The sequence below is a fragment of the Sorghum bicolor genome, chromosome 9, assembly GCF_000003195.3.
Source record: "Sorghum bicolor cultivar BTx623 chromosome 9, Sorghum_bicolor_NCBIv3, whole genome shotgun sequence".
In the NCBI taxonomy this organism is placed as follows: Eukaryota; Viridiplantae; Streptophyta; class Magnoliopsida; order Poales; family Poaceae; genus Sorghum; species Sorghum bicolor.
In genome coordinates, this window is record NC_012878.2 from 35,089,394 (window position 1) to 35,099,962 (window position 10,569).

General features: G+C 45.1%; 1 long non-coding RNA gene across 1 annotated transcript; it reads left to right on the forward strand.

Moving 5' to 3' along the window:
- LOC8061297 lies at window positions 1,222-1,664 on the forward strand. Its single transcript, XR_002448014.1, has 2 exons — window positions 1,222-1,272; window positions 1,356-1,664. It is a non-coding gene; the product is annotated as an uncharacterized LOC8061297 (long non-coding RNA).

Below are 10,569 nucleotides of genomic sequence, written 5' to 3' on the forward strand. Positions count from 1 at the left end.
GAAGCTGAATTTAATGAAAATGACGATACATATGAAGAACATACTAATGAATGTGATTACACGACTATGCGTAGGCATGCTACACCCCGCCAAGTCTAGGAATGCCCTCAGTCCAGCCCCATTAGTGGAGCTCCATTAGAACAAACTTCTCGTCGTCAGTCAAACCTTGTTCATGTAGGCACATTAGCCCAACAGCCTCCTCAATCCACCATAAGAGCAGCCCCATCCCAACAGCCCCCTCAATCCACCAAGAGAGCAGCCCCATCCCAGGAGCCCCCTCAATCCACCATGAGAGCAGCCCCATCAATCCACCATAAGAGCAACCCTATCCCAACAGCCCCCTCAATCCACCAAGAGAGCAGCCTCATCCCAGCAGCCCCCTCAATCCACCATGAGAGTAGCCCCATCCCAGCAGCTCCCTCAATCCACCAAGAGAGCAGCCCCATGCCAACATCCCCCTCAATCCACCATGACAGCAGCCCCATCCCCCCATCAGCCCCTTCAATCCAACCATGTTCATGTCCAGCAGCTGCAGCCCTGTCTGGACATAGATACAAGGAAGGGTGATACTAATCGTTCCTCATATGACGAAAATGTAAGTTCTCATTCATCCTACAATTTTTTGCTTCTAGGTTAATGGTGTTTTTATTAGTTGATACAATTCTCATACATCCATTATTTGTTTCAGATTGACAGAGAAGTTATACTTTATCCAAACATAAAGTCTAGTCAACCTGTCGCTAAGGGAATGGTTATTGCAACTAATCCTAGCTGCGTGCTAGCAGGACAGGCTCTTGGAAGGAAATTTTGTCAAGTTGTTGTTAAGCTTGTGATGAAAAGAGATGCTGTTTTGCCTTGCCCTTATGCAGGTGTTGAAAATATGGCCGATGCAAAGGACCTGGGAATTGCATGGCCATACAATTGGGTAATAAGCAACACCTCTTTTTATTTTTTATTTCCATTTGTTTTATGAATGATGAGATTTTCTGATTACTGATATCTCTAACAGCTGAAGCTTTGCAAGACATCAAAATCATCCCATGATATAGGTATGCAATTAGTACTTTATCCCAAGCTCATTCTTGTAGTAGCCTTGATCTTTACATCTTGTGTAAGTGCATGCAGCTTGCTCTGTCTCTAGATTGTGCATGTGCTCCAGCCTTCAAGTATATAATTATTATTTTTTCAAACCTGTACATCACTTCTCCGCTTTGCATACAAAAAAGAGAGAAGAGATGGAGCTCAAGTTTATTCTTTTTCAATTCCAAATCTGTACAACTACTGCTCATGAATTTAGAACTTTGTAATAGTTGGATCTCTAGTTTTCATTGATGGATGTAATCTTTTATTTACAGGTGGGAGGTAATAGCTTGAGGTGGCCATGCATGAAGCAGTTGGCTGGAAGTGTGCATGACTAGTGCATTATTTTGTACATCCTAACTAGAGATGAATGCTTTTGTTAAGACTTAAGTTATGAATCATTTTGTAACGAGTGCAAGCAAACCATGAGATGTGAGCTGTGCAACTAGTTCAAGCATCTATGCGCTATGCATATATCTTGATGGCCAAACCTTACGTATGCCATGTAACTTATTTGTGCAAGTTGTGGAAAATAACACAAGACAAATGTTTATGGATATAATATAATTGTGAGCTGTGATGAACTTCATTGTCATGATTGTGTATTGTCCAAAATGGAATTGGTGATTTTATAGCTCATTGATTGTATGTTTGATTGTATGATTAGTACTAATATTGAGGTTAATGAATAACTGTGCTGTTATTTTCTATTATGGATAGCGTCTGACAGTTGGACGCTATATATTACTAGCGTCTGACTAATGGTCGCTATAAGTTTCTGTTGATGCAAAACTGATCTGCAAACACAAAGGGCTAATACCCGATTCAAACGTTAAGGCGTGCCAGCCGATTTGACCTTGCTATCGGCAAAGGTGATAACTCGAATACTTTAGTCCTGACAACAGCGATGCGCCCGGATGTCACGGCTAAGAGGTACTCACGCGGAACTCGAGAACACGCCGAGCTTAAGTCGACGAATTCCTAAGAACTCGTAATAAAAGGAAAAAGTATGACGAAGTCGTCGAAAAGTAGATGCTGGAATATGAGTAAAAACGTGTGTTTGATTGATTTCTTGATATCTTGATTACAAGGTCCTAGGGTTTATATTTATACCCGGCTCAAAGAGCTACGACCAGACACGATTAGAATTCGAATTCCAAATTACACGGAATCCGTATACAAAACGATGCAAATAACTAAGGAAATAATAAAACTATCCTTCGTAACAAACCGAAACTCCTCCAGATGACAACTGGCAGCTTCCGGACTCCTCCTTCGCGTCATCGGCAATCCCCTTGCCATAGTCATCGGCAGACCTTTTTATCCAGCCATCGGCACCATATTACTGCCTGTGGACTTAGTCACATTCAACCTCTCCCTCATCGGCAACCATCCTCATCAGCAACCCGCATTGTACTGCCACCCTATCCTGCCATCCTGGACACGTGCCCAAAAACGGTGTCAACACATGCCCCCCAGTTTCGGAGTATAAAACTATTAATGCTCCGAAATTCTCTGCAGTAATGATGCCTTCTCCGCACTTAATGCTCCTAATCCGGTAACCGACAACCTCAATCTGGACAACTCTGATCCTAATCCTCCGCAGATTCCTCGAAATTCCCAACTTCCTAAACGGGCATCTTTCTTGGTAGTACATCGGCAACAATTCCGTTATAAAGATCTGCCGATGCTCTGACCAGGATATTCGCAAAAAACGGTTACCCCCCGTCTATCCGCCCATCGGCAAGATGACCGTTATAGAATATCGCCGATGGACCGACCAGGAGATCGCGCACAGTAAAATATCTTTAGATAATGACCGCCTCCTGTCAAATCACCTGCACAATCCCTGGATTACCGTGCGAACAGTTACCATATCCACCTGAGTACCCTCGGGCTTCTCGGATGCGGCAAAGAGATAAGACGGATTTGCCCTTGCCCATCTTGTCCTATAAATAGTTCCTTCTTGGGTGCTCCTCCCCCATTACACCATTCTACTATCCAACTTTGCTTTTCCAGCGGCGGCGCCATCTACAACACTCAAGACCTCCGACAAGCACTCTTCTTCATCAACTCCGGTGCCCTCCAACGTCCTCTTCACGACAAGATGGCCATTGGCTTCATCGTCCCTGAGGTCAGACTTCCATCTCATCTGTTGTACCTTTTTCTCGCATTCCTGTTCATCTGCGATTCATCTTACCGAACATTTTCCTTTTGCTTTTTCTTTGTATTTTTATTCCCCAAAACACTAGGAGTTGTCCAACAAAATTGTCATCCCTACCGATCAACCACACCTTCAGTGCCTCGGCCCTCTAGGGGATCCAGATCCAACCGACCTTATCAATGCAGAAACCAACAGGATTCCCTTCAGAGCTAAAAACTTTTCTTTAGATCTGTGGAAAGACACCTTTAGTTCTTGGCCCAGCCCTACTGTAGGGTGGAAAGATTGGTTCTTGAGGGTCAGCAATTCTTATGAAGTTCAATGGGGTGAGAGGAAGCTAGCTCAATGCATTAGGCTATCCATTGCCGATATGCACAGGAACGAGTCATTGCTGATAGCTGCATCCTACTTTTGGTCAGACACTCTCAATGCTTTTGTTTTTGGCCACGGCCCTGCTTCTCCTACCCTTGCCGATGTAGCCATGCTTACTGGGCTAGATATATCTTCTGCCGATAGCACCCACTTTTTTGATACCGCCCCCAGTGCCAAAGTGGAGACTCGCGCTATCGGCGGTTGGTCAGGGTACATCCAGAAGTACCGCGGGAGAGGGCCTGTCACCACAAAGGAGCAAACCACCTTTCTCAACATGTGGCTGGACAAGTTTGTATTCTGTGGTCGATCGGCAGGACCGACTTCTGTCTATCTATCGGCAGCAGAAAGACTGGCTAGCGGCGGCCAATTTCCTCTCGGCCGATATTTGCTCGGCGCTGTTTACCACCTTCTTCATCAGGTAGCCCAGAAACTCCTGCTTGGCCAATCCATCGGCAACTTGGGAGGCCCCTGGTGGTTTATTAATATGTGGCTCAATCTGCACCTGCATAAGCGCCTTGATTTCAACTTGTTCTCACAGCACTTCCCAAGAGATATAGCCGAGAATCATGTGTTAGGTGAAGAGGAATCGGCAACGCGTGCCCCCTTGAACTTTGGTGAAGCCGTTATAGTCTTACCCGGTTCAGGGAACAATCCGGATCAGATCGGCCGATTCTTCGAGACTCTGTATGAGGGTTTGGCCAGAGATGAACGACCATGGCTGGCTTATGACGACCCAGACAGCATGCTCCCTCTGACCTTCAATCCATTTGATGAAGCTCTTGACAGGGACAATGAGGTGATGATGGCAATCGTGACTCCCAGAGCCATACTAGTGAATTTCTTCGGTAGCACGAAAACCTCCCCCCAAACCTATGAATTTTATAATCCATCAGCATTAGCTCGCCAGCTAGCTTTCGGCCAATTGCCGATCGCACTTCCTTATGCCGATGTAATAAAGCCCAGAGAACCCATCGCCAACCTCCTTGAGTGGACTCGAGTAGCCCAGCTACCACCAAATGCCGATACAGATGTAGATCTATCAGAATGGGTTCCAGCTGCCTTTATCACTCAGGCATACAAGCTATGGTGGGCAGAATGGAAAGAGAATCTATTCTGCAGATCGGCCTTCTCATACCGCGGCATGATCGACCCCGAATACGAAGTCCCTGATGACACTGTAAGTATTTTAAACTGATGTCTCATTTTCCAATACTATTCCCATCGGTAACTTACCCCTGTATTCCTTTTGCAGATTGACAACACCCCCCCATCGGTTAGCAGGAGTGGCAAGCCGATCGACTTATTCCCATCAGGCCCGATCTCCTCAATCGGCCATAATGCTCCCACTCTGGCTTCCATCGTGCACCGGGGTGCGCGTCTCAAGAAAGTTACCACCAGGAAAACTCAGACATCACCAACGGTAACTGCTTCTACTCTGGCGCAAGCTTTCAAGGCAATCTGTTAAAACCTTTTTCATTTATGCTGACTATCTTTGTATCGGTTATCTGTGCTCATAAACTCCTTTTTGTTGTTGCAGCAAACTGGTGCATCGGCAAAAGCCAAACGCCAAGGTGCCGATGCCCCCCAGTCTAGCCAACCAAAGAGGAAGGGCACCCAAGGTGCTAAGGCTGGAACAAAGCGCCAGAAAGTGGCAACTCCTCCTCCTCCGGTGTCCCCAATCCCGGTGGAATCTTCCCCTTCTCCTCCAGAAGTCCAGACACAGCAAGCACCATCTCCCCAACCAATACAGGAAGCACCACAGATGGAAGAACCCCAGCAGGAAGAACCTCAAACGGCAGGTACATCAGCTGACGTAGGTGAACAAACAACTGGCCTGGCAGGCCCATTTATATCATCGGCGGTTTCCCCGACTCAGGCAGCTGTTCTCTCTCCTCCGGGTAACATATCTCAACAATACTTCCGCCGATAAACTTATTCTCATTTAGTCTCATAATCCTTCCTGTCTTCTTTCAGGCGATATCGTTCCATCGGCAACATTTGCCGATCAACCTGTAGCTCCATCGGCCTCTTTGAGTCAAAGGCAAGAAATCGCCTTGAAGCAAGTAAGTCATCCAATTTTCCACCAGTATCGTCTGCCGAAGTTTTGACCATAAAACCGACTTATTTCATCTTCATTTTCAGGAACAAGATTCTCCCAACAGCTTATTCTCCTTCGCCATTGATATCTTCGAAGAAGAAGGCGAGGAAGCAAGCTCCTCTCGGGCAGTTGGAACTGTATCGGCAGAAACCAGAGCTAAGCTGGAAGAGCTATCGGCCATACTTCATCAAGACACAACTCAACTGGTCAACGATTCTGACCCAGCCAAAGCCCTGTTCAAGACCCTTAGAGGCCAAATTCCTGCCGATGCTGAAGAAACACTCTTCCATGCTGCACACCTAGAAAGCCGCCAGCTACAGTACCAGAGAGCCACTCGACGCCTTGCCGATAGAGCCGCTCAAATCCAGCTTTCTGAGGAGATGATGAAAGAAAAACTCCTAGCCGATGAGAAACATAAGAACATCGGCACCTTAAAGTCCTCAGGTGATGCACTGAAGCAGAAAGTGTCTGATCTATCGGCAAAAAGAGAAGCTCTACTGGCCGAACTCAAGCAAGTAGAGGACGCTCTGTCCCAAGCCCAGCAAGAAGAGAGTCAACTGCCGGAGACCATCAAGCACCTTGAACAAGAACGAAACGTCCATGGTCGCAAAGCACTGCAGCTGAAGAGGAAGCTGAAGCCGATAGAAGGTTCTGCCGATGATGATATCAAAGAGATAGAGACAGCCAATCAGATTCGGCTGCGCGCCATATCAGCAATCCAAGCGCTGCTGAACATCTGAAGCTTTCATCGGCAACACACCTTTGTTTTTCCGCTTTTAGCTTTTAGTCTAGCCGATAAGACTGTTATCGGCATCTTTTGAAACATTAAGTCTGCCCTCGAACATTTAAATCCAGCCGATAGGAGTGTTATCGGCACTTAAACTTTTATGCGTCGACCCATATGCTGGGGTAGTACTTCTTTAAATATTTGCCATTTAATGCTCTGGGAAATTCAACTCCTTCGAGAGTTTCTAGAATATAGGCATTACCAGGAGCTGAATGTCTTATCCGATAAGGACCTTCCCAATTAGGAGACCACTTCCCAAACTTCGAACTTTTAGTCCCGACTGGCAAAATCAACTTCCATACCAAATCCCCATCGGCAAACTCCATAGCCTTTACTTTTTTATCATACCATCTAGCAACTCTCTTCTTATTTTCTTCTATACTCATTAAAGCCTTTAACCGATGCCCTGCTAAATCATCTAACTCATCGGTCATCAAAGTGGCATAATCATCGGCAGCCAATTGATCTTGAAAAGATAATCGCCTAGATCCAGCCTTAATCTCCCAAGGCAACACTGCATCATGTCCATACACCAATTGATAAGGTGACACCTTGGTTGATCCATGACAAGCCATCCGATAAGACCACAGTGCTTCATTTAACAATGTATGCCACCGCCTAGGATTTTCTTCAATCTTTCGTTTAATAAGCTTGATAATTCCTTTGTTAGACGCTTCGGCCTGACCGTTGGCTTGAGCATAGTAAGGAGAAGAATTCAACACTTTAATTCCCATACCGATTGCGAATTCATCGAACTCCCCCGACGTGAACATGGTGCCCTGATCGGTAGTAATCGTTTGGGGAATCCCAAATCGGTAAATAATATGCTCCTTCACAAAATCAATCATATTGGCCGATGTGACTTTCTTCAAAGGAATAGCTTCGACCCACTTAGTGAAATAGTCAGTGGCAACTAGAATGAACTTATGCCCTTTGCTAGATGGTGGATAAATCTGGCCGATCAGATCAATGGCCCACCCCCGGAACGGCCAATATTTTATTATAGGATTCATAGCCGATGCAGGTGCTCTCTGGATATTACCGAACTTTTGACAACCTTGACATCCCTTGAAATATTTAAAACAATCTTCAAGTATGGTTGGCCAAAAATATCCATTCCTTCGAATCATCCACTTCATCTTAAAAGCTGACTGATGCGCTCCACACACTCCTTCATGGATTTCCCCCATCAAACTTCTGGCTTCATCACCACCCAAGCATCGGAGAAGAATTCCGTCGATAGTTCGATAATACAATTCATTTTCAAGGAGCACATACTTGGTCGCTTGAAATCGAAACCGTCTTTCAACCTTTTTGGATGGATCTTCTAGATAGTCGATAATTTCTTTCCTCCAGTCATCGGCACTGACTGCCGATGTCGCATTAATCATTGGCTGATATCCTGAGGCATGCTGGGCTAACCGATTAGCGTCTTCATTATGTAATCGGGGAACATGCTCCAATCGGAAGTTCTTGAATTCCTTTAACAGTTGCATACTTCTCTCGAAATAGGTTATGAGAACTTCACTTCGGCATTCATAGCTTCCGGCCAATTGATTTATAACCAACATGGAATCCCCGAATATTTCGACAGCATCAGCACGAACTTCTCTTAACAACTCCAATCCCTTGATCAGAGCTTGATACTCAGCCTGATTATTTGTTGATGTAGCAACAATCGGCAAGGAAAACTCATACTTCCTCCCCTTAGGAGAAACCAATACAATGCCGATTCCTGCCCCCCGGTCACAGGTAGATCCATCAAAAAAGAGCGTCCAGGGTGCAATTTCCAAGGTTTCCACTAGACCGCAATGCTGAGTCACAAAATCGGCCATGATCTGCCCTTTGACTGCCTTAGCCGATTCGTAACGCAAATCGAACTCCGACAGCGCTAAAATCCATTTACCGATCCTACCACTCATAATCGGCATAGATAGCATGTATCGGACCACGTCATCTTTGCAAACAACAGCACATTCAGCCGACAACAGGTAATGTCTCAGCTTGATACATGAAAAATATAAGCATAAGCACAGTTTCTCAATGGCCGAATACCTGGTTTCAGCATCAATCAACCTCCTACTCAAATAATAAATTACTCTCTCTTTCCCTTACAATTCTTGAACCAAAGCTGAACCGATAACCGATCCATCGGTAGATAAATATAATTTGAAGGGTTTCCCTTGTTGAGGTGGAACTAAAACTGGAGGATTTACTAGATACTTTTTGATTTCATCCAGAGCCAACTGCTGTTCTTCTCCCCAAACAAACTCCTGATCGGCTTTCAATTTAAGAAGAGGACTGAAAGCACGAATTCTCCCAGATAAATTCGATATAAATCTTCTGATAAAATTCACCTTGCCGATCAAGGATTGGAGCTCGGTTTTATTGGTAGGGGCCACTATTTTATTGATGGCATCAATAGATCTTCGAATAATTTCAATACCCCTCTGATGTACCATAAAACCAAGAAACTGCCCTGCCGATACGCCAAATGCACACTTGTTGGGGTTCATCTTCAATCCATGCTTCCTGGTGCACTCCAACACTTTTCGTAAATCGGCAAGATGCTTTGAGAAATCTCCAGACTTAACCACCACATCATCAATATAAATTTCTACGATCTTGCCGATGAACTCATGAAATATAAAATTCATAGCCCTTTGATAAGTAGCACCAGCATTCTTTAACCCAAAAGTCATGACTATCCATTCAAATAGTCCAACATGACCAGGACACCTGAATGCGGTTTTTGGAATATCCTCCTCTGCCATGAATATTTGATTGTAACCCGCATTACCATCCATGAAGCTGATGACCCGATGGCCAGCCGCAGCATCAACCAGTAGATCGGTGACAGGCATTGGGTATCCATCCATCGGCGTAGCTTTATTGAGATTCCTGAAATCAATGCACACCCGAAGCTTCCCGTTCTTCTTGTAAACCGGAACAACATTGGAAATCCATTCGGCATACCGACACTGCCGAATAAACTTAGCTTCAATAAGTTTAGTGATTTCGGCCTTAATATCAGGTAGAATGTTAGGATTACATCGGCGGGCTGGTTGCTGATGTGGCCGAAATCCAGACTTGATGGGTAACCGATGTTCAACAATTGATCGGTCTAAACCAGGCATCTCTGTATAATCCCAAGCAAAGCAATCTTTATATTCCTTTAACAAACTAGTTAACTGCCGTTTACACTCAGGATCTAATTTAGCACTAATAAAAGTAGGCCTAGGCTTATCACCACTACCTATATCTACTTCTACCAAATCATCGGCCGATGTGAATCCCTGGCCTAATTTTCCATCATCGGCGAATCTATCCATTAAAAACCGTCGTCAGAACCGACTGCTTGGATCGGTGGAATCTCATAATCGGCATCTTTGAGAAAATCTTTCTCCCAAACTTCTCCTGAAATGCACCTAGTCTTTTCATAAGTATCCGCTTCTGCCGATGCGATAACATAAGAAGAATCCCCTGGGACGATCTCAATCTTGTCACCTACCCACTGAACCAAGCACTGGTGCATTGTAGATGGGACACAACAATTGGCATGAATCCAATCTCTCCCCAATAATAAATTGTAGGCACCTTTTCCGCTGATCACGAAAAAAGTTGTCGGCATGGTTTTGCTGCCGATGGTCAACTCTGCGCATATCGCCCCCTTGACTGGAGACACGTTTCCTTCAAAGTCTTTGAGCATCATATCGGTCTTGGTCAAATCTTGATCCCCTTTCCCAAGCTTCCGATATACTGCATACGGCATAATGTTAATAGCAGCTCCACCATCAACTAGGATCTTAGTCATTGGCTGCCCATCAACCCTTCCTTTGAGGAACAAAGCTTTAAGATGCTGCCTCTTGTCATCGGCAGGTTTCTCAAAGATAGCCGTCATCGGATCCAGAGCCAACTGAGCTATCTGATCAGAAAATTCCAGGTCATCGTCACTGGCTGGTGCAAGAAACTCCATCGGCAACATGAAGACCATGTTGACGCCTGCCGATGGACCTTCCCTCTTAGTGTCTGACGGCTGCCGACTTCCAGAGTTCTCTCCTTTGTTTAGCT